Source organism: Ovis canadensis, chromosome 7, assembly GCF_042477335.2.
Source record: "Ovis canadensis isolate MfBH-ARS-UI-01 breed Bighorn chromosome 7, ARS-UI_OviCan_v2, whole genome shotgun sequence".
NCBI lineage: Eukaryota > Metazoa > Chordata > Mammalia > Artiodactyla > Bovidae > Ovis > Ovis canadensis.
Genome location: NC_091251.1, coordinates 108,816,401 through 108,841,473, shown reverse-complemented (window position 1 = coordinate 108,841,473; position 25,073 = coordinate 108,816,401).

Here is a 25,073-nt window from a genome sequence, read left to right as displayed (position 1 = left end):
GAAATGGAACTTATATATTTTTTTAAGCTTGTTGGATTCTGACATTGTCAAATAGAACTGGGCAGTGAACGAAGGTGACATCTAAAAACACAGCTTCCTACTATTATATCTCATAATTTTAATGGGTGGCATTGCACAGCTTAACAATAACCCTCCAAAAATTGACATGACTCACCAATTAAGGTTGTTTTTTTTTTTAAATTTCTTACAAAGCTCAGAAGCTTTGCATGCATGTAAATATTCCTCTTTATGTCCTGTAATTCTTCTCATCCAAGGCTACCAACAACCTCCACTGCTGCCCCGTGTTGCTCTCTTTTAAGACATCATGGATCCTGCTCATTCACTGGAGTTTTTAGGACTCTCTTCTAATTGCAAGTTAAAAAGTTTCCAGCAACGAATTCTTCTCCAGCTGCATTCTACGACTATAAAGTTCAATAATCTGGTTTCCCTAAGCCATTGGGAGAAAAATGTATTTCACTTTTCAAATGGGGATTTCTTTGTTACCATTTTCTGCTCTGAAATGTTAAAACAAATCTATAGTTATTTTCTTTTTTCTTTCTCTTACTCATATTCCCTTTTCATAGAGTGAGGCATATAGAAAAATGAATAATACTGTAATCCCTTCTGGAACCAGAAGAGAAACATGGTTTCTATTAGAGTTTATTGCAGTTTTATTCCTTTCTTCAAAAAATAAAAGTTAAACAAAGTAACCCCTGGAGGCTCCAGTCTCTCTATTTATAATTGTAGGCAACCTGAGTTGGAGAACCAGCCTTCCCTGACCTCATGCTTCTTTTTGATTTGGTCTTTGTTTCCCGTCTCCGAGAATATGCGCGTAATGGCTGCTTTAGTATTGGGAGCTATTCCCTCTGTGTGAGAGTATTGGGTGTCTGTTTTAGCCTCTATAGAGATCCCTAAACAGTCAGAGTGTCTGCTTTAAGGTCTGAATGTGTTTACTTTGTGGAATAGCAATTGTGTCGGACCTTTTAGGGGTGAGCCTTAGTTTTAAGGTCTTATAATTTCACACAGTATTAATCAAATTGATTAAGCCTTTTTCTCATAAATACACACCAGCTTATTAATAGATTCATCTATTTATTGAACTGTCTTTTTGCTTTGTCTTTCTCTGCTCACATATTTATTTTCAAATGTGTGTGCTCCCCTCCACTGCCTTTTCTATCTATAATTAATGCTGCTATTAATCAGGGGGCAGATTTGTACACTGCATTCTGCAACCTATTTGGAATAGAATATCAGTTTAAAAAAAAAGAAGAGAGGAAAGCATTTTCTGTTATTTTCTATATCTTTTCTTCAGCAATACAGTGGGATTAGTAACTAGTCTGTGTGTGGTAAATCGCCTCAGCTGTGTCTAACTCTGCGACCCCATGGACTGTAGCCCACCAGGCTCCTCCGTCCATGGGATTCTCCAGGCAAGAACACTGGAGTGGATTGCCTTGCTTTCCTCCAGGGGATCTTCCCGATCCAGGGATCAAACCTTTTTCATGTCTCCTGTGTTGGCAGGTGGGTTCTTTACCACTAGCTCCACCTGGAAAGCCCACTAACTCATCCAAGCACGTGTAATTCTTAGAGTACTCCTGATAGTGGAGCTCAACCTTAAAGCAATCTGAAGAATACAAGGGATTGGAAGGTAGAGATTTTTACCTTCATATCTATGATAGCCCAGGTGGGGTGTTAGGAAATATAAAAGTATTCATTTATTCTCAAAATAACCACAGAAAGTAGGGGCTGCATTTCTTATGTTTCTGATCACAAAGTGAGGCTAAGACAACTTAAATGACAACTCCTTTTAGTGTTTTGGCTATTAAAGACAGATTTGTAATTCAGACCTCGGTCTATCTAAATCCAGAGCTCAGACTCCTCCACTCCACCACATAGAATGCTGGCAAGAAAGCTGCTGTGGTTTTAAAAGTGCTGTTCCATTTAACCTGTGCAGCCCTTCCCTGGTTTTGTTGCTAGGTCTGGAGGTCACCTTTTAGTGGATCAGTTGAATCGCAGAGTAGTATTCTTCGGAGCGATCTAATTTTTCTGTCCTTTGGGAACATGTGGAGACCGCACATCTTTATGCTATGTTTCAGGTTAGGCATGCCCTCTCTCTAACATGGAGCAAAAAGGCACTGAATACTACCTGCCTCATTACACAGATCTGCTAAACCCTTCCTGTGATACATGAGGCTAAACTGTCCCTTGCTCTCTCTTGCCTTCACGGGTCTATAGGCAGAGGAAAGGCAGAGATTACGTTAATCGAGGTCCCCATTGAATTCCCAAAGCCTAGAGCCATAGCTAGAATGATATTTATCATTGACTAAATGGAATAAATATCCATCTTTTCAGTAACTGTGTCCTTTTCTCCCTCCTTCCCAGTAACTTGGTCCTCATGGGACAAATACCACACTGAAGACCCACAACTGCTTTTGTTTACAGTCTATCTATCTATTTTTCTCATTAGGCTCTAAATGATCTAAGAAGAGAAATGGTGTCTAATTCATGCTTTTATCTGAAGTATCCAGTAGTACCTGCAATAAATATTTACTTTTAATAAATAGTTCTAGAGTTAATTTTGAAATGAAATTATTTCAGTGCAGCAAAGAGTTTTAAGCAACTTTAATTTTCCACTCATTTTGACAGGCAGTGGAGAAGGCCTGAGCTTTCAAAGAGTTTGTAATGAGTTTGTTATCTAATATACCATCATGTACTGGTTATTAAGGTATTAGTTCCGAACTCTATGCTCTTCTATTGCTACTTTGTGATGCTGGGAGTCGGACTTTACAAAATAAATTTCTTTTTTGTCAGCTGGCTTCCTGGTTTGCTCTTCCCCAAGAAGTTATTAGAGGGAGTAGAAGGCAGGTAGAATGGGGTGGGGAGCTTTACTTTTCTAGCGGGCTTGTTGTTCTTGGACGCTCTGTTCTAGCAGAGTGCACTGCAGCGACCCCAGTGGCAGCCCCACCTCCCATCTGTTACAGCACACAGAGCAGGTAGCAACTCAGAGGGGCCCACCAGAGATGAGCGATGCAAAACTGGCCCCTGTTCATCAGAAGCCTCTTCTGCGCTTTGTGGGGCTCCCCCGCTGGCTCCGAGATCCTGACCATCCCAATTCCTATCCAGTTGGTAGCATGTTATATGCTTATTGAAAGTAGATAGAATCATGGCTGGTTTCAGGAAAGGAGAGGGCTTCATTCGTTTATGTTTTATTTAGGAAGGCTTTATTTGATCTTCATTCCATATGCCAGGGACCAGGAATATAAAAAAGAACTAGACTTCATAAGAGCCTTCAAGGAACACTCTCACTGATAGAAGATTCAGACATGAAGAGAATAAATGAGAAGATATCGTGCTCTATACTGGTGACAGTCACAGATTAAGAAGGCAGCTGACTTTATTAGGAAAATCCATACAGTAGCTCCGAATTTATTTCCTAGTGCTCCTAATGTAACTTGAGAACAACAAAGTTGCTGTTGTTCCCGTTTCTAGTGTCTCCCAAGTTAAAGATTAAAAGCCCCTTCTGAGCATTTTGTCCCAGTTTAAAACTTCATGATTCAACATGTAAATATTTCTGGAGACAACTTTATAGACAGGATAAAAGTTCATAATTACAAACACTTTTGTTACTGTATTTTAGTCTGCCCCCTATTTTTCCCATGAAATTCAAAAACAACTAGAAATATATCTAACTCTGTCACTTTCTGACACTAAGGAGATTATTTCCCACTGCTTTGGTAAAGAATTTTTTTCTCTCTTGTGACCTTAATGTCAAGAGGCATAATTTCTCATTTTGTAGCACACCCTGGGGACTTGACCAAACCCAGAGTCCTTTGGAGGTTGATGAGATCTCCATGCTTAATTGAGCAATGCCTGCCTGGGCTGGAGAAGGATAACAAATGGGTATAAAATATGCAACCATTATTAACATTCTAATTTATTAGACAGGTTATTAGCAAAAAAAATAATCTAGCAGGAACTGATATTACCAGATTCTGATGACTGTATACATTTGGTCACATTTTGATAAGTTGTGTGGGGCATAAATTCCTCTAATGAACTTTGCATATTTTACTTTAAGCAGTAACTTCCATATGTAAATTTGACATCTGAGATTTTAAGTTTTGTCAGTTTTAAGACTAATTTCAAGAAGTTTCCTGCCAGAGTTCTGTGACTGCATTTAGTATTACTTTATAAATACATTTAATTTGAATTAATGTGGTATAGATAAAAACTGCGACAGTCACTTATTTGAAAAACATTTAACAGTTTTAAAATACTACTTATTCTGGGGTTTCTAGTCATGGTGCAACCTCTCTTAAAGGTGGAGTTTTCTAAGGTAGACAGAGATCAACAGAGGGTCTTATTTAGAGCGTTTACCCTAGAGTCAAACATTTGACATCTGTAAAACGGTGTTTTAAAAATTGCAAACACACTGAGAAAGTGATAGTCACTCGGTTGCATCTAACTGTTTGCAACCCATGGACTGCAGCCTACTGGATCCTCTGTCCAGGGAATTCTTCAGGAAAGAACATGGGAGTGGGTAGCTGTTCCTTTCTCCAGGGAATCTTCCTGACCCAGGGATTGAACCCAGGTCTCTTGCATTACAGGTAGACTCTTTACCATCTGAGCCACTAAGACACTAAGGGTGGTCAAAGTTATAAAGCCATATGAAAACTTAGACTCTAAGAACCCATTCAGCTATATAAGAAATGAATGTGATGTGGTTAAACACTGATTTCTCTGAGCTGTTTCCAAAAGTTTGTTGTTCTAGATCGCTTGAAGTTGCTACAAGGCAAATGTCACAGGGGTGCCCAATGGAGAGTCTGGTTTTAGCAAAGACCCCAAGCAAGGCAGTGATTCTTCCTGCTTTGAAAAGATTAAAATGCATTACTTAGTATACCACTGTGTGGGCAGTCATCATGATAAGCAGAAGCAACTGAGAAAACATACCAATGCCAGGAATTCTGTAAAGGAAAAAGGGAAGTCATAGACCTGTAAAGGCAAGTTTTGCAGAGCTTGAGAGAGGCAGATGATTCCTTAGAAAGCAGTTAACGAGAGGCTTGTGAAGTAACACAATGAGAAGAGCAAGCGTCATCAAAATTAAGACTTTGAAAATCAGTGTGAGCACTGGAGCAAGAACCCTACTGTATGCACAAGATGTCCTGGGAATTATGGAAGATGAAGTGAAGGGCCTGAAAACAGAAGAGTCCAGTATGAAGGTAGTTCAAAATATTTGCCTAAGTTCTTAGGAGCCAGCAAAAGTTAATATCTAAATCCATCTGCATAGAGAATAGCTGTGCTTTCTATTAAAAATAGAATATAGACCATGTCCTTATTGTGTAATGGGAGTTCATTCATTCTCGGTCTATATGCGCATGTGTTAAAATTATTCAAACCCCACCCGGGAATCACCCCGGTGTGGACACGTGTTTACGTACGTCTCTCCCTCTCCTTGCTGTCCCCAGTGTTCTGATGCTCAAAATAGGAAACTGAGCATCCTTAATCAAAGGCCAAGTTATTCATATTGAATTTTTCTTTTTAATTATAATTCATATAAAAATAGAATTAAAAAGTATGCATAATAAAGTTAATATTATTTATAATTTCCCTATTCACATTTATCTACACACTATATATTAATGTGAAGTTTTTGGAAAAGCACCAAGCCTCCTGAGAAATCTGTTCGCATGTCAAGAAGCAACAGTTAGAACTGGACATGGACCAGTGGACTGGTTCCAAACTGAGAAAGGCATACGTCAAGGCTGTATACTGTCAACCTGCTTATTTAACTTCGTGCAGAGTATATCATGAGAAATGCTGGGCTGGATGAAGCACAAGCTGGAATCAAGAATTCTGGGGGAAATATCAATAATCTCAGAAACGCAGATGACACCACCCTTCTGGTAGAAAGCAAAGAGGAACTGAAGAGCCTCTTGATGAAAGTCAAAGAGGAGAGTGAAAAAGCTGGCTTAATACTCAGCATTTAAAAAACTAAGATCATGGCATCCGATCCCACCACTTCATGGAGAATAGATGGGGGAACAATGGAGACTGAGAGACTTTATTTTCCTGGGCTCAAAATCACTGCAGATGGCAACTACAATCACAAAATTAAAAGATGCTTGCTCCTTGGAAGAAAAGCTGTGACCAACCTAGAAAGCATGTTAAAAAAATAAAGACATTACTTTGGCAAAAAAATGTCCATCTAGTCAAAGTTCTGGCTTTTCCAGTAGTTGTGTATGGATGTGAAAGTTGGACTATAAAGAAAAATGAGCACTGCAGATGTTAGGCTTTCAAACTGCGGTGTTGGATAAGACTCTTGAGAGTCCCCTGGACTGCAAGGAGATTAAACCAGTCAATCCTAAAGGAAATCAGTTCTGAACATTCATTGGAAGGTCTGATTCTGAAGGTGAAACTCCAATACCTTGGCCACCTGATGGGAAGAACTGGCTCATTGGAAACGACCCTCATACTGGAAAGATTAGAGGCAGGAGGAGAAGGGGATAGCAGAGGATGAGATGGTTAGACGGCATCACTGACTCAATGGACCTGAGTTTGAGTAAGCTTCAGGATTTGGGATGGACAGGGAAGCCTGGCGTGCTGCAATTCATGGGGTTGCAAAGAGTCAGACATGACTGAGTGACTGAAGTGAACAAACTCTAGTTAGAGAAAAGTGCAACAGTACTCACTATAGACTCTGCAGCAAACTATTTAATTGTAATAAGTAATTATTGAAAAGAAGAACAGCAATTAAAAATGTGCAACTCAAGACAACCATGATATTTCTGGAAAACCCTCTGTGCTCAAGCCTGGGGGAGGGAACTCACAGAACTTTGCCTGTTTGTGTGACACTAAGACTTGTCACCCTGCTTATTTAACTTATATGCAGAGTACATCATGAGAAACGCTGGACTGGAAGAAACACAAGCTGGAATCAAGATTGCCAGGAGAAATATCAATAACCTCAGATATGCAGATGACACCACCCTTATGGCAGAAAGTGAAGAGGACCTCAAAGCCTCTTGACGAAAGCGAAAGAGGAGAGTGAAAAAGTTGGCCTAAAGCTCAACATTCAGAAAACGAAGATCATGGCATCCAGTCCCATCACTTCATGGGAAATAGATGGGGAAACAGTAGAACAGTTAGACTTTAATTTTGGGGGCTCTAAAATCACTGCAGATGGTGACTGCAGCCATGAAATTAAAAGACACTTACTCCTTGGAAGGAAAGTTATGACCAACCTAGATAGTATATTCAAAAGCAGAGACATTACTTTGCCATCTAAGGTCCATTTGGTTAAGGCTATGGTTTTTCCTGTGGTCACATATGGATGTGAGAGTTGGACTATGAAGAAGGCTGAGCGCCGAATAATTGATGCTTTTGAACTGTGGTGTTGGAAAAGACTCTTGAGAGTCCCTTGGACTGCAAGAAGATCCAACCAGTCCATTCTGAAAGAGATCAGCCCTGGGATTTCTTTGGAGGGAATGATGCTAAAGCTGAAGCTCCAGTACTTTGGCTACCTCATGGGAAGAGTTGACTCATTGGCAAAGACTCTGATGCTGGGAGGGATTGGGGGCAGGAGGAAAAGGGGACGACAGAGGATGAGATGGCTGGATGGCATCATGGACTCGATGGACGTGAGTGTGAGTGAACTCCAGGAGATGGTGATGGACAGGGAGGCCTGGCGTGCTGCGATTCATGGGGTTGCAAAGAGTCAGACATGACTGAGCGACTGAACTGAACTGAACTGAAGACTTTTTAGCAAAATGTTTATTGTCCTCAATGAACCTCTAAACTCATGAATTCCAAATTTTAATAATGTGTAATAATTTACTTAATCGATTAACACTGGAGTGGGTTGCCATTTCCTTCTCTAATGCATGAAGGTGAAAAGTGAAAGTGAAGTCATTCAGTTGTGTCCGACTCTTTGCGACCCCATGGACTGCAGCCCACCAGGCTCCTCCGCCCAAGGGATTTTCAAGAGCACTGGAGTGGGGTGCCAATTGCCTTCTCCATATCAAGAAGTAGCTCCTATTTATTCATAAAAAGCAAAGTCTGTGGAATTGTGACAAACCAGTAAGAATAGCATGAAGGATTGATAGTCTTTACTTAGTTTCACAGTCTATTGGAAGGATTTTCCTAATCTAACAATAGGTTAAAGAGTGTACATTGAAAAATCATAGCTCTATCTTAACTTATAACTGGCAAAAAATCTCTCCGTTTTTCATCCTATGAATTTATTTGGTGGAAAATATATTTCATATTAATTACATGCCATATATACATGACTGGACTTCCCAGGTGGCTCAGTGGTGAAGAATCTTCCTGCCAGTGCAAGAGATATCTGTTCAGTCCCTTGGTCAAGAACTCCCCTGGGGTCAGAAATAGCAACCCGCTCCAGTATTCTTGCCGGGATAACCCCATGGATGAAGAGCCTGGAGGGCTACAGTCCATGGAATCACAAAGAGTGGTAAAAACCAGCTAGGTGACTGAGCTGTAACCGTGTTCTCAGATGGACATGATGGTACAAAGAGTGCTTTCAGTGGAATAGAAGAGCATCGCCTTTCTGTTGGCTCAGCCTGGCTTTCGGGGTAACACAAGATGAAGACACGGGTTATTAATTCTCCAGAGTTAGTACAAGTCAGTCCCAGATTATATCCTCAATTCTTTTGGTATCTTTAACAACAAGGTTTTAAACTATCTCTATTGGAAATAAAATAATGGCTCTATCTCCTTTCCTTGTGGTGCATTCCGATGTTTACAGATACACTTTTCAGTTGAAATGCCAAATATAATTTAACTACTTGTATATCAGCCTACTGGGAAGATTGAGACATTTTCCTCAGAACTGATTAGTTCAGTCAGATATTAATACCTTGTAGCATTTCAGTTAAGATGGATTAGTCAGGATTGTTGGAGGAGACTACCTTTGCACTTCAATTCAGTGACTTGACCTTGTCTCCACAGAGAATGGCAATAATGGACTCATGACCTGAGCACCACAGGTGAGAATCTTACTCCATTTTAAATTAATATCTGATGCTGTTCAGCTTTTATACGCATATGCAGACATATGTGGCTATGCTAATGCACTTATACATAAATATATATATACTTTTGTAATTGAAGATGGTACAATGACCGAAGCCTGTGTTAAGAACAATGAGCCTACACATCAATGGAATTTATATTTTCTTTTCTTCAAGCAAACCTTGAATTAGTTTCAGAAAGATTTTTGGCCTTTTTTGTAACTGTACTTATAAAGCTCTTGACTGAATGTGAGACTCTTTTTAGTGATGTGAGGTTAATAATTATTGTGTTCTGAAGCATTTCTATTTAATCATGTGCATTAATGAAGGCAGAATGTCTTACATAAACAAATAATTAATTTTAACAATTGGAGTGCAAACATATTCTTCACTGATGCAGACAGCTGGAGTTTGGTATGTAATTATGGAACATGCACGTTTTCCTTGACATATATTTTGTATTGCAAAAATATGTGTTACTATGAATTTATTACATACACACTGTGCTTCAGTTCAGTTCAGTCGCTCAGTCGTGTCTGACTTTGTGACCCCATGAATCGCAGCACACCAGGCCTCCCTGTCCATCACCAACTCCCAGAGTTCACCCAGACTCACGTCCATCGAGTCAGTGATGCCATCCAGCCATCTCATCCTCGGTCGTCCCTTTCTCCTCCTGCCCCCAATCCCTCCCTGCATCAGAGTCTTTTTTTTTTTAATTTATTTTTAGTTTTTTATTTTTTAAATTTTAAAATCTTTAATTCTTACATGCATTCCCAAACATGAACCCCCCTCCCACCTCCCGCCCCATAACATCTTTCTGGGTCATCCCCATGCACCAGCCCCAAGCCTGCTGCATCCTGCGTCAGACATAGACTGGCGATTCAATTCACATGATAGTATACATGTTAGAATGTCATTCTCCCAAATCATCCCACCCTCTCCCTCTCCCTCTGAGTCCAATATTCCGTTATACACATCTGTGTCTCTTTCCCTGTCTTGCATACAGGGTCGTCATTGCCATCTTCCTAAATTCCATATATATGTGTTAGTATACTGTATTGGTGTTTTTCTTTCTGGCTTACTTCACTCTGTATAATTGGCTCCAGTTTCATCCATCTCATCAGAACTGATTCAAATGAATTCTTTTTAACGGCTGAGTAATACTCCATTGTGTATATGTACCACAGCTTGCTTATCCATTCATCTGCTGATGGACATCTAGGTTGTTTCCATGTCCTGGCTATTATAAACAGTGCTGCGATGAACATTGGGGTACATGTGTCTCTTTCAATTCTGGTTTCCTCGGTGTGTATGCCCAGAAGTGGGATTGCTGGGTCATAAGGTAGTTCTATTTGCAATTTTTTAAGGAATCTCCACACTGTTCTCCATAGTGGCTGTACTAGTTTGCATTCCCACCAACAGTGAGGAGGGTTCCCTTTTCTCCACACCCTCTCCAGCATTTATTGCTTGCAGATTTTTGGATCGCAGCCATTCTGACTGGTGTGAAGTGGTACCTCATTGTGGTTTTGATTTGCATTTCTCTAATAATGAGTGATGTTGAGCATCTTTTCATGTGTTTGTTAGCCATCCGTATGTCTTCTTTGGAGAAATGTCTATTTAGTTCTTTGGCCCAGTTTTTGATTGGGTCGTTTATTTTTCTGGAGTTGAGCTGCATAAGTTGCTTGTATATTTTTGAGATTAGTTGTTTGTCAGTTGCTTCATTTGCTATTATTTTCTCCCATTCAGAAGGCTGTCTTTTCACCTTGCTTATATTTTCCTTTGTTGTGCAGAAGCTTTTAATTTTAATTAGATCCCATTTGTTTATTTTTGCTTTTATTTCCAGCATTCTGGGAGGTGGATCATAGAGGATCCTGCTGTGATTTATGTCTGAGAGTGTTTTGCCTATGTTCTCCTCTAGGAGTTTTATAGTTTCTGATCTTACATTTAGATCTTTAATCCATTTTGAGTTTATTTTTGTGTGCGGTGTTAGAAAGTGATCTAGTTTCATTCTTTTACAAGTGGTTGACCAGTTTTCCCAGCACCACTTGTTAAAGAGATTGTCTTTACTCCATTGTATATTCTTGCCTCCTTTGTCAAAGATAAGGTGTCCATATATGTGTGGATTTATCTCTGGGCTTTCTATTTTGTTCCATTGATCTATATGTCTGTCTTTGTGCCAGTACCATACTGTCTTGATGACTGTGGCTTTGTAGTAGAGCCTGAAATCAGGCAAGTTGATTCCTCCAGTTCCATTCTTCTTTCTCAAGATTGCTTTGGCTATTCGAGTGAGTCAACTCTTCTCATGAGGTGGCCAAAGTACTGGAGTTTCAGCTTTAGCATCATTCCTTCCAAATAAATTCCAGGGCTGATCTTCAGAATGGACTGGTTGGATCTCTTTGCAGTTCAAGGGACTCTCAAGAGTCTTCTCCAACATCACAGTTCGAAAGCATCAATTCTTCGGCGCTCAGCCTTCTTCACAGTCCAACTCTCACATCCATACATGACCACAGGAAAAACCATAGCCTTGACTAGACTGACCTTAGTCGGCAAAGTAATGTCTCTGCTTTTGAATATACTATCTAGGTTGGTCATAACTTCCCTTCCAAGGAGTAAGCATCTTTTAATTTCATGGCTGCCGGCACCATTTGCGGTGATTTTGGAGCCCAAAAACTAAAGTCTGACACTGTTTCCCCTGTTTCCCCATCTACTTGCCATGAAATGATGGGACCAGATGCCATGATCTTCATTTTCTGAAAGTTGAGCTTTCGGCCAACTTTTTCACTCTCCTCTTTCACTTTCATCAAGAGGCCTTTTAGTTCCTCTTCACTTTCTGCCATAAGGGTGGTGTCATCTGCATAGCTGAGGTGATTGATATTTCTCCTGGCAATCTTGATTCCAGCTTGTGTTTCTTCCAGTCCAGCGTTTCTAATGATGTACTCTGCATATAAGTTAAATAAGCAGGGTGACAATATACAGCCTTGATGTACTCCTTTTCCTATTTGGAACCAGTCTGTTGTTCCATGTCCAGTTCTAACTGTTGCTTCCTGACCTGCATACAGATTTCTCAAGAGGCAGGTCAGGTGGTCTGGTATGCCCATCTGTCTCAGAATTTTCCACAGTGTATTTTGATCCACACAGTCAAAGGCTTTGGCATAGTCAGTAAAGCAGAAATAGATGTTTTTCTGGAACTCTCTTGCTTTTTCCATGATCCAGTGGATGTTGGCAATTTGATCTCTGGTTCCTCTGCCTTTTCTAAAACCACCTTGAACATCAGGAAGTTCACGGTTCATGTATTGCTGAAGCCTGGCTTGGAGAATTTTGAGCATTACTTTACTAGCATGTGAGATGAGTGCAATTGTGTGGTAGTTTGAGCATTCTTTGGCATTGCCTTTCATTGGGATTGGAATGAAAACTGACTTTTCCAGTCCTGTGGCCACTGCTGAGTTTCCCAAATTTGCTGGCATATTGAGTGCAGCATTTTCACAGCATCATTTTTCAGGATTTGAAATAGCTCAACTGGAATTCCATCACCTCCACTAGCTTTGTTCATAGTGATGCTTTCTAAGGCCCACTTGACTTCACATTCCAGGATATCTGGCTCTAGATGAGTGATCACACCATCATGATTATCTGGGTCGTGAAGATCTTTTTTGTACAGTTTTCTCCTGTATTCTTGCCACCTCTTCTTATTATGCTGTTATAGGATGGGGTAATACTAATTGTTATATGTGTGTGATAAGTCCCTTCAGTCATGTCCAATTCTTTGCAACGCTATGGACTGTAGCCAGCCAATCTCCTCTGTCCACGGGATTTTCTGAGCAAGAATACTGGAGTGAGTCGCCATTTCCTTCTCCAGAGGATCTTCCCTACTCAAGGATGAGGCCTGATTCGCTTATGTCTCCTTCTTTGGATGGTGGGTTCTTTACCACTAGTGCCACCTGAGAAGCTACATGAATTGTTATAGGAAGGCTGAATGAGATACGCACAGAATCAGGACACAGGAGAGTTTACCTTGAAAGTTTCTGAGAGCTATCATTTCAGAGGTATGAGCACAAGAACATGACATTTACAATATCTTAACATATATAATACATATAATACAAAATAATATATGTCATGAAACGCTGGAGTCATGAAAACTTGGGGTTGAATTTCAGGTCAGCCTCTGAAAATGTGACACTGAGAAAGCTATTTAACTTCTCCAGCTTAATTTTATCAGTTATGACATAAGAAAGTCTTCTACATCTTAAAGGATTTTGTAAGGATGAAATTAAGTAACATTTCTCAACAAACTCAACATTGTCACTGGCTTATGATAGTTGCTCTATAAATGTTATTTTCACTACACAACATTACCTCTGCTTCCAGACAAATGATGCATAAATCATCTGTGACCATCAGCTAATATGTTTTAATGTGATGAGTAAAAGCTATAATGTGTGGTTATTTAGCAAATACATGTATATGAAAAAAAGAAAGTGAAAGTGTTAGTCACTCAGTTGTGTCCGATTCTCTGAGACCCCATGGACTATAGCCCACCAGGCTCCTCTGTCTGTGGAATTCTCCAGGCAAGAATATTGAAGTGGCTTGCCATTCCCTTCTCCAGGGGATCTTCCCAAACCAGGGGCTTCTCTAGTGGCTCAAACTGTAAAGAATGTGCCTGTAACACAGGAGGCCCATAGCTATACATCATATATATATATCTTTTATATTTATATTTATATCTTCCTACAATGTAGTAGGAAAGTGTTAAACTAGGGATTAAAAATTATCAATTCAGGGTTTATTAGCTTTTAAAAAATAAACACTTTCATTGTTATAATTAATATAACTAAATATTTAAAATTTACGCATAACTTTTGATAACTTTTGACAACTTATGACAGAAGCATATGCTGCTCACACCATCACTATAATCAAGATACTAAACTCATCCACCACTCTGAAGGTCTCCCGCGGCCGCTTTGTAATCTTTCCTGTCCCTATCCCTTCTTTCTTTTCCTTATCCTTCTTTCCAGTTCTTGGGTAACCATTGATACTTTCTCTACAACAATAGATTAAGTTGTGTTTTTTAGAGTTCTATATAAATAGGACTGCACAGTGTGCACTATTTTTAGCAGTTTTATTTGTTTACATTCAGGGCTGCTCTGGGTCTCCATTCTGCCCCTCGGCTTCCTTCAGTTACCGTGAGCGGGGACTGCTCCCCGCCACAGTGCCCAGGCTTGTCATTGCAGAGGCTTCTCTTATTGCAGAGTGTCGGCTCTAGATGCAAGGGCTTCAGTACTTGCTGCATGTGGCTCAGTAGTTTCAGCTCCCCAACTTTTGAGTGCAGACTTGATAGTTGTGGCTCAAGCACTTGGTTTCTCTGCAGCATGTGGGGTCTTCCTGGACCAGGGATGGAACCCATGTCTCCTTCACTGTCAGGAAGATTTGCCTCTGAGCCACCTGGGTAGCCCTGTTCTCTCTTTTATTAATCTGATTTATTTTCTCTCTGCGTTATTACTGTGAGTTTCATTAATGCTCTACTGTGTATCAGAAGTTCACTCATTTTTATTACTGAATGATATTCCATTTGGGGATATTCCACAGTTTGTTTATTCATATGTTGGTGGACTTTTAGATTATTTCTATTTGGGGGTTAATACAAATAAAACCATTCACATGCAAGTCCTTGGTATTACATATGTTTTCTTTGCATTTGGAAAAATATCTCAGAGTGGAAAACCTGGATCATATGATGGGTGTATGCTTAACTTTTAGAAATGTTAAACTATTTTCCAACTTGTACTGTTTTACATTCCCAGCATTAGTGTCTGAGGATTCCAGTATCTCCATAATTTTAGCCCTCCTAATAGGCATGCTTTAATATTGTATTGTGGGTCTATTTCCATTTCCCTAATGACTAACAATGTTGACAATGTTTACATATGCTTATTTGCTATCCATGTATCTTTTTTGTCCATATATTCATTCAAATAATTTGGTCGTTTTAATGGATTTTGTTTACTGTTGAGATTTGAGTTTCTTAATTTTCAGTAAGCTAGATACAAATCGTTTATCAGACATTGTCAATCATGCTTGGTAGCTGTGTTCTATAAAATCGTCACAAATACTGAATTAGTGAGTGCTGCACCATTGCTCTGGGCTTCCTAAGTTGCTCAGTGGTAAAGAATCTGCCTGCCAAACAGCTATGAGTTCAATTCCTGGATCTGGAAGATCCCCTAGAGGAGGAAATGGCAACCCACTTCAGTGTTCTTGCTCGGATAATTCCGTGGAGAGAGGAGGCTGGCGGGCTACAGTCCACAGGTTCGCAAAAGAGTCAGACACGACTTAGCAAGTGAGCACACACACACGCACAATTACTCTAGGGGAAAAAAAAAGGTTTGATTACTACAAGCATGTAGTCACAACATTTTTACCAACCAGTCGGTACATAAATTTGTTATTTGTGTATTTCTACCCAGGTGGCTCAGAGGTTAAAGTGTCTGCCTGCAATGCGGGAGGCCTGGGTTCGATCCCTGGGTCAGGAAGACCCCTGGAGAAGGAAATGGCAACCCACTCCAGTATTCTTGCCTGGAGAATCCCATGGACGGAGGAGCCTGGTGGGCTACAGTCCACAGGGTCGCAGAGTTGGACACGACTGAGGGATTTCACTTTCACTTTTCACTGATAAAAGGCATGTTATTGGAAATACATTATTGATTCATTAACACTGAACTCATGGCCAATAGTGCAATAGCTCATATCATAGTGAAGCTTCTCTCAGACACGTACTTTCTCCCCGGGGAGAACATCACAGCTTTCTTGTGCTTAGCGACACTATACTAAAATTCATCACTATTACTGAGAGCCATTTTAAACAGCCAAGTCTCCATCAAAACACACAAACACACAAAGTGAAAAGTACTCCATCTTTCACCAGCAAGTATAATACTTGCTGCAGATTTTAGTAGATGCTTTCTGTCAGGTTGAAGATTTCTTCTGTTTCTTTTACTGACAGATTTTTTGATGAGTGAATCTTGACTTTTGTCAAACGTGTTTATTGTGTCTACTGATGTTATCCTTTTTTTTTCCTTTTTAGTTGTTAATATGGTGAGTTAGATTAATTGATTCCGTAAAAGTAAATCAAATCTTGCATTTCTTGGATAAGCTCCACTTACTCATGTTTGAATTTTATATCCAATATTTTTTTATCTATATTCATGAATGTTGCTGGTAATAATAATATTATAGAATAAACTCAGAAATATTCCTCCCTCTTCATTTTTTTTTGGAACAAGTTTACATGGAATTTGTACTATTTATCAACTACATGTTTGATAGAATTCACAGTGGAACTATCTGCACCTAGGATTTTCTTTGTGGGAAAGTCTTAGACTACAAATATCATTTCATATATAGTGGATTTAGGCTATCTAGTTTTTGAGTAAGCTTTAGTAATGTCTGTGTTAAGAGGAATTTTCCCATTTAATCCACCTTGTAAAACATACTGCTGTGACATTGTTTGCAAGGATGGCACACTATTCTTTTATTATCTGTAGAGTCTGTAGTGATGTCTTCTGTTTACGTCTTCTCTCCTGTTTTCCTGATGATTTTGACTAGAAGCTTATCAGTTCTAGTGATCTCCTCAAGGATTCAGTTTTTGTTACATTGATTCTTATTTACTGTATCCCATTTCATTGATTTCTACTTTATCTTTACTATTTTTTTTTCCTTAAACATGCTGTGAATAGAAAACAATATTTTCTATTTTGTCTTTTGTGTATGAAACTTGCTAGAAAACCTCTAGACAAAATGTGGTGAGTTTTATCAGTCAAGATACTTGGGGGAAAATATTGCCTCTTTTTATCAATTTATATAGATATACTTACCTTTTCATAAATCAGCTTTATGTTGTGTGAAAAAAAAAATACTTCCCTCCTCCTTTTCCTTTCACTTGCTTTGTTTTTTAGTCTTATTTGGTTGAAATTGGCATCACTGAGTTGAAACTTTTCCTCTTACCTAATATTGTCAGAAAACATTGCTTTTTTTTGTCTTACTTCTAAAATTTTAGCTCTGCAATCTCTTTTAAATCACTTAATTTCTATGAGTTTCATTTCCCTTATCTGTCAAATAGGAATAACAGTTCTTGTCTGATCATGCTTAGCAAATTTTCCTGGAAAAGTTCTCAAGAATCAAATCATGGTAATATGTAGCAAATTGTTCAATACTATAAAGGGTTGAACAGGCATATGATATAATTATATGCGATCGTTTTTCAGAGCTTGAAACCATCTAAATAACATTTTTTTAACTTTTATTAATTAAATTAAAGACAATATTTTCTATTTTGCCTTTCGTGTATGAAACTTGCTGGAAAACCTCTAGACAAAATGTGATGAGTTTTATCAGTCAAGATACTTAGGGGAAAATATTGATTCTTTTTATCAATTTATATAGATATACTTACCTTTTCATAAATCAGCTTTATGTTGTAAGAAAAAAATACTCCCCTCCTCCTTTCCTTTTGAAGTGCTTTTGGGAGCGGGTGGCATAGCTTCAGTGGGCTCTCTCTCCCCTGAGGCAGGTCTGGTATTGATCAGCACTGGAATGAATATCCTGCTCTCAACAGTCCCTCATACTGATCATCTGCCCACTTCACCAACTAAAGCAGGCAGAGAGTTATATGCTTTACCTTAAGGTTCAGTTTTGGAACAGGCCTTTTTTTTTTTTTTTTTTTTTTTAATTTGCCTTTGATCTAGAATCCAGGTCCTCTAATTGCTTTGCCTTCATGGCTTCTGAATGCATGGAGTTTTCATTACAGAAGATTTTCAGATAACTTTTTTGATTGGCAAATAAGGAGAATGAGTTAAAGAAAAAAGACAAAACAGAAACCTATGGGCAGGTCAAGCTAAATACATCATGAAAGAAAGTTTGAAAACTTATTTAAGAAAAGTTAAAAATAAATAAAAACATCTCACATTTAGCAACCATAAGTTAAAGGAAAAAAGTCACTTTAACTCCTTTAACAACTGTCTGTAAAGTGACAGCTATATACCAGCCAGGCACTGCTCATACCACATGGGATACAGTGATGGCCAAGACCAGTATGGTCCTTGGCGGAACTTAAATCCTCATTCTTCCGAACGTCCACATGCTAGTCACTCTGTTACCTTGAGCGTTTTGCTCTTGTCCGTAATTCAACTGAGACTGACTCGTACACTTGTATAATTTCTTCTTTTTTCCTTCAGAAAGGGTTAGTTGTTTGTTTCCTCTACTTAGCAAGGGGGACACAAAATTAAACTTATTCTTTCCTTTAGGATTTTGTAATCTTTTGACATAAGAAATTCTCCAGGCTTCAATTCAGTTCAGTTCAGTCACTCAGCCGTGTCCGACTCTTTGCGACCCCATGAATCGCAGCACGCCAGGCCTCCCTGTCCATCACCAACTCCCGGAGTTCACTCAGACTCACATCCATCGAGTCAGTGATGCCATCCAGCCATCTCATCCTCTGCCGTCCCCTTCTCCTCCTGCCCCCAATCCCTCCCAGCATCAGAGTCTTTTCCAATGAGTCAGCTCTTCGCATGAGGTGTCCAAAGTACTGGAATTTCAGCTTCAGCATCATTCCCTCCAAAGAAATCCCAGGGTTGATCTCCTTCAGAATGGACTGGTTGGATCTCCTCGCAGTCCAAGGGACTCTTAAGAGTCTTCTCCAACACCACAGTTCAAAAGCATCTCCACGCTTAGTAGTTCACAAATCTGGACCAACCTGACACAAATCTATAAAGACTTACAGATGCTTTTTGACCCTGCGGTCATTCTGGACCATCTCTTGTGGTGATAAGACAAGGGTGCCTGTAGGTCTTGAATCCTAGGCAGTGAGACTTCCTTGCTAAATTGTTAGGTCGGTAAAACTCTCCTTAGGTTGCTGTGCGAGGGTTGGACTTTCTCTCCAGCTTGACACTTGGGTCTTTGGGTAGGGTTGCCTAGGTTGATCCCTCCCTGTGCATCCCTCACAGCAGTACCGTTTCAGGATGAATTCCGTACTTTTTCTTGACATCCATCTTAGCAAACCTTTTCCCCTACGCTCTTTCCGTATAGAAAATCTAGAGCGTCTAAATTGCCACCGCTGCTTCCTTCAAATTCCCTTTTGTTCTCTCTCTTTTATGACACAGTAAGGCATGTCGAGTCTGGAAAAAGTTTATCTTTTTGAGCCTGTGCAGTACACAGGTTTGCCTTTTCATTCCTTCTCAGTGAAAATCTCCTCCTCTCCTTCCTACTAGATAAAGAAATACTGATGAGTTCTTTCTATTTCCAAATGCGGGCTATGAGGACATAAATTGAGTTTCCTGGAGATAATCCTAAAACAAGTATTTGAGGGATGCCCAGACTCTGCTGTGATGATTTAATTTTTGTCCAATAATGTACACTGGGAGTTTATGGACTTAATTATTGATCAGAGAGCCAGAACAGATTATAACTGAAGCTTGAGGAGGATATAAGAGGTAATGGGTTGAAAAAAATCCATTGAAGTGGGGAAATTAAAAAATTGTTCCTACTGTCCAGTGAACAGTAGATTAGCATTTTCCTAAAGATGGCATGAGAGGTAGATCAATGCATCTACTCCTCAAGTGACCATTTTTAAATGTAGACGTAAGGAACAGGACACATTACTCACAGTCCTTTGTAAAAGTAGGGGAAAAAACAAAAACAACACTTTCTCAGAAGGTACTGTGACTGAATTGCTCTCCACCTAAATTCATACGTTGTAGCCATAATCTCCAATATGACTCCCTCTGAAGACAGGATCTTTAGGAACGAATTACGGTTAATACGTTTGGAGCCCTAATCTGACAAGACCATGGTATTGTAAGATGAGGAAGAAAAAGAGACTCCTTCTCTCTGTCTGACTCCCTTCAGTCTCCATCATCTGCAGACACAATGTGAATGTAGCTATTTGAAAGTCGGGGACAGTTCTCACCAGGAACCAAATGGATTAAAAAAATTTTTTTTTTTCCTATTGTTTAAGCCACCCAGACTATGGTAAATTTTAGGACAGCTTGAGCAAACTAAGATGAAAAGCAGTCCCCCAGAAAACTTGTTCTTATTGGCCAGAACAGTATCACATGCCTAATTCTATGCCAGTTGCTTCCAAGAGCAATCCATAGCTTAAACCAGTGGCTTTCACCCAATTGAGAGGGAAATTATTTTCCAGGGGACATTTTGCAATGGCTGGGGAAGTTATTTTTGATGGTCACAACCTACACTTCAGAAGAAGGGGAGAAGTACTGCTGGAATCCATCAGTAAAGTTCAAAGGTATTTTGAAATATCTTAACAATGAATGAAAGGACAAGAGTTATCCTGATCAAAGTCGCAATAATTTGGAGGCTGAGAAACCATAGGTGAATCATGAACATTGTCACAAATCTTTTGAGTTTTGTGTTCAAATATATACTGACTATTAAAATGATATACTGACATACAAAAATGAATACCATTCCTATATTCCTTGAGAAGTTCAACAAAGAGCCCAGAGAAAGCTAGTAGCCTGAAAGAGCCCTATAAACCTCAACAAGGAAGATACAAGATGCCCCATGTGAATTATTATTTTTATTAATATATATATTTTAATTGAAGGATCATTGCTTTACAGAATTTTGTTGTTCTCTGTCAAACCTCAACATGAATCAGCCATGGGCACACATATATTCCCTCCCTTTTGAACCTCCCTCCCATCTCCCACCCCATCCTACCCCTCTAGATTGATACAAAGCCCCTGCTTGAGTTTCCTGAGCCAGAGAGCAAATTCCATATGTAATTACCATTACATATGATAAGGTAAGTTTCCGTGTTACTCTTTCCATGCGTCCCACCTTCTCCTCCCCTCTCCCCATGTCTGTAAGTCTAGTCTCTACGTCTGTCTCTCCACGGTTGCCCTGTAAGTAAACTCGTCAGTACCACTTCCTTAGCTTCTGTATGTATGCATTAGAATGCCATATTTGTCTTCCTGACTCACTTCACTCTGTATAATAAGCTCTAGGTTCATCCACCTCATCAGAACTGACTGAAACGTGTTCTTTTTTATGACTGAGTAATATTCCATTGTGTTCGTGTACCACAGCGTCTTCACCCATTCATCTGTCAATGGGCAGCCAAGTTGCTTCCGTGTTCTAGCTATTGTAAATAGTGCTGCAGTGAACAATGGGATACATGTGTTTCTTTCAATTTTGGTTTCCTCAGGGTGTATGCCTGGGAGTGGGATTGCTGTGTCATATGGTGGTTTTATTTCTAGATTTTTTAAGAAATCTCCACACAGTCTTCCGTAGTGACTGTGTCAATGCACATCCCCACCAACAGTGCAAGAGCATTCCCTTTTCTCCACACCCTCTCCAGCACTGTTTGCAGACTTTTTGATGATGGCCTTTCTGACCAGTGTGAGGTGATGTCTCATTGTGGTTTTGATTTGCATTTCTCTGATAACGAGCGGTGCTGAACATCTTTTCATGCATTCGTCAGCCATCTGCGTGTCATTTTTGGAGGAATGTGTGTTCAGTGTGAATTATTGATCTGAGAGCAGATTCCTAGCTGGTGTTTGCTAGGAGATTGCATGCCCCTATACACCTCTTTGGAAGTGATGATGTTGCTGACTTTATGTCTGGTCTTTCTCATCAGACACTCTGTGTCTCTTGTCCATTCATTCTGATGATGGGCCCTGCAGGGATTGGAGGTCAGTGAGTGGAAAGGGGAGAGGGGGAGCAAGAGGGTAAAGGGTAACCTGTTGCTCTCCTGGACCACACTCAGCAATGATCTGCATCTCTCCCACACAGATCCTCATAACATCTCTCTCCTATCCTGTCCGGATTTCAAAGTTGGACTCCAATCTAATGGCTCCTGAGGTTGTGTGTGAGATCAAGGTGAGAGGTGCCTTTGCAAAGCCCACCCAGACCTTTATTCTTTTGCCTGTATATCTGACTCTACATCTCAATCCCAGCCTGTGAGCTATTTTTCTCATGATTATAACGTTTAACTATACTGTGGGGAGGCACTTAACTTTGGAAAATCCCTCCATCATTCCCTCTTTCAGAATAAAGAGTAATAGCAAAGGACCACCTTATTCTCTCTCTCTAGCGAGTGTGTGTGTGTTCAGTCATAGCCCACTCTGCAACCCCCAGGCTGTAGCCCCCACCCCACCCCCCAGTCTCTTCTGCCCATGGACTTTTCTAGGCAGGAATGCTGGAGTGGTTTGCTATTTCCTACTCTAGGGCATCATCCAACCCAGGCACTGAGCCTGTATCTTTCACGTCACCTGTTTGGCAGGTGTATTTGTACCATCTGGGGAGCCCATATTCTCTCATGTCCCAGGTAGAAATCACCTCTAGCTTTCCCCATGACTCCCTTATTTACGTGCCTTTAAAAAACTCCAAGCCTCCTTTTTTAAAGGAATTTTCTAGGCAGGAATACTGGAGTGGGTTGCTATTTCCTGCTCCAGGGGAATCTTCCCAACCCAGGGATCAAACCTGGCTCTCTCGCATTGTAGGCAGATGCTTTACCTCCTGAGCCACAAGGGAAGCCTACTTTTTAAGGACACTCCTCATGCATAAGGTTCCCTATTGCAATGGCCCAAATAAGATCATTCATTAATGTGTGGTAGACTCCATCTCTCTCTCTCTGAGTATGTAGGAAGGCTGGCTGTTACTCATTAGGCACTCTTTGATGTCTACTGTTTGTGGCATAAATTTTATGCCTTAAGTCATTTTAGTCTCTGGATTTTGATTTTAAGGAGAAAGAAACATTTCTCTAAAGGTCCTTTCATTGATGCAAAATCTGTACCAAGAATTTGAGTGTCTGAAACACAGTGATTAAGCATTACATTTTCTGTCTTGTATGTCTGTTGCTACTTTTCTCCCTGGAAGAAGGAAAGTATGGATTGCCCTCACAATTACATAACTGAATAAGTAATGGGGAGAAAGAAGCAGAGGTTAATATTTTTAAAATATTTCTTGTTGAATGAATGAAGATTTAATAAGACAATGTATATGAAACACTTAGAGAAGTTTCTGGTATATAAGAAGTGTCTAATAAGTTTAACTTTTATTATTATCATGACCATTTATCATTATCTTGTGAAATCTTTCTGTAATTGGTGAACTTTAGGTAATTTGGCTGCAGTCATGGTTTCTTTTAATCCTTATTATTGTCTTTATTTTAAAACTTACTTACATTAGGATCTTTGATCACAAACTAGTATAATCACCTGAAAGGTTTTGGTACCTCCTGAAATAAAGGAGAAACATTTTTAAAGTCTAAATGTAATCTTTCCAGTGCTTTTGGTTTATCCTCAAGAACAAAAGCATAATGTAAAAAGGTAAAAGAAGGATTACTGTGTGGGAAGATATAATACCAACCTTGGGAAGGAATTTTTAAAACTGAAATTTGCAAGAACCTGAAGCTTTGAAAAAAATCTTAAGTAAAGTTTTTGTGTGGTCTCTGGCTTAGAACACAAAATCTGGAGGAAATTACCATTCAAGTAAACAGTAGGATCTGAGCTTTGTCTGACACAGTCTGAGAAGTTAGAAATTAATGTCGGCTATAGATGAAACTGTCAGGCCAAAGAATAATTGGGAACATTTAGAAGGAAAATATGATGGAGCCTAATGCAGAACTTTAGGATCTCTTAAAAAACTTCATAAAAAACAGCTTTCATTGTAAATAGCTTTGAAGTTTAATTCACTAATATTTTTCCTTATCTTAAAACCATTGTTTATATAATGGAAAGTATAGGTAAGCATTGACAGTCATACTAGTACAAACATATATGTGTATATATATATTCTAATAATTTTTTCATATTCAATACATTTTTTTTTCTGAGAAAAACAGTTCCTGAAGAAATGAAGAGTAATCTACTTTTCATGTACCGCAACATAATTTGCCAAATAAAAAGGAATCACATTCTGTCATAGTGATATTTTTTAAATACCACAAGATTGCATAATCTATTGCATAAAAATCAAATCTTGAAGTGGCATTTTACGGATTATAAAGTCATTCTACTGGACAAGATTGCATGGGAATTAAAAGGGAAAGTTAGATGAAAACACACTGTAGATTAGAATAGACTTAATTTTTATTCTCTCTGAACCATTGCCTTTTTCTATCAAAAAGTTTTAGATCATAATTGGAGTGAACTATTATAACTGCAAGGGAAGATGTATTTCAAGGGACAGCAGTGTATTGTCTAGAGTAAATGCTTAAGGGTAATTGGACCAGATTTTGGGGAGCTTTTTTACATCTCTGAAAGTTGTGGATGACAGAGAGCAATGCAACGCAATCCTTGACTATAGACTTGCAAATGTTTCCTGTCCAGTGGAAGCTGGTTGCCTTTCCTTCCTCTTCTCCCTAGGAAAAGTCAGTGTTCATCTACTTTTACACTAATTTCAACAGTCTTTTCTCCATGCAAATGTATATATACATACATACACACACACACACACACACACACACACACACACATATATATATATATACACTTCTTCTTTGAAACAGTTATGACATCTATGTGGTTCTCTAATTAATTAATTAAAATGTCAAGTTTTTAAAAATATCTGTGGTAAAGTGATGCTCTTACTTGTTTTTTAAAAATCAAATTTAGTATTAATATAACTTGTGCAGACATGCAATGAATAATACAGCTTTACTCAGTTATCACTCTGAGGAAGAGTCTTTCAATTCCACTTCAGTGTTTTGCATATCGAATCTATGTGCAGAAGTAAACTCCTTGTTAGGGCTTCCATGATAGTTCAGGTGGTAAAAACTCTGCCTGCCATGCAGGAGACCTTGGTTGTATCCATGGGTTGGGAATATCCTGTGAGAAGGGCAAGGTTACCCACTTCAGTATTCTGGCCTGGAGAATAAGCAGGGCATAGGGTAATAGAGTTTTGGCAAAAGAACACACTGGTCATAGCAAACACCCTCTTCCAACAACACAAGAGAAGACTCTACACATGGACATCACCAGATGGTCAACACCAAAATCAGACTGATTATATTTTTTGCAGCCAAAGATG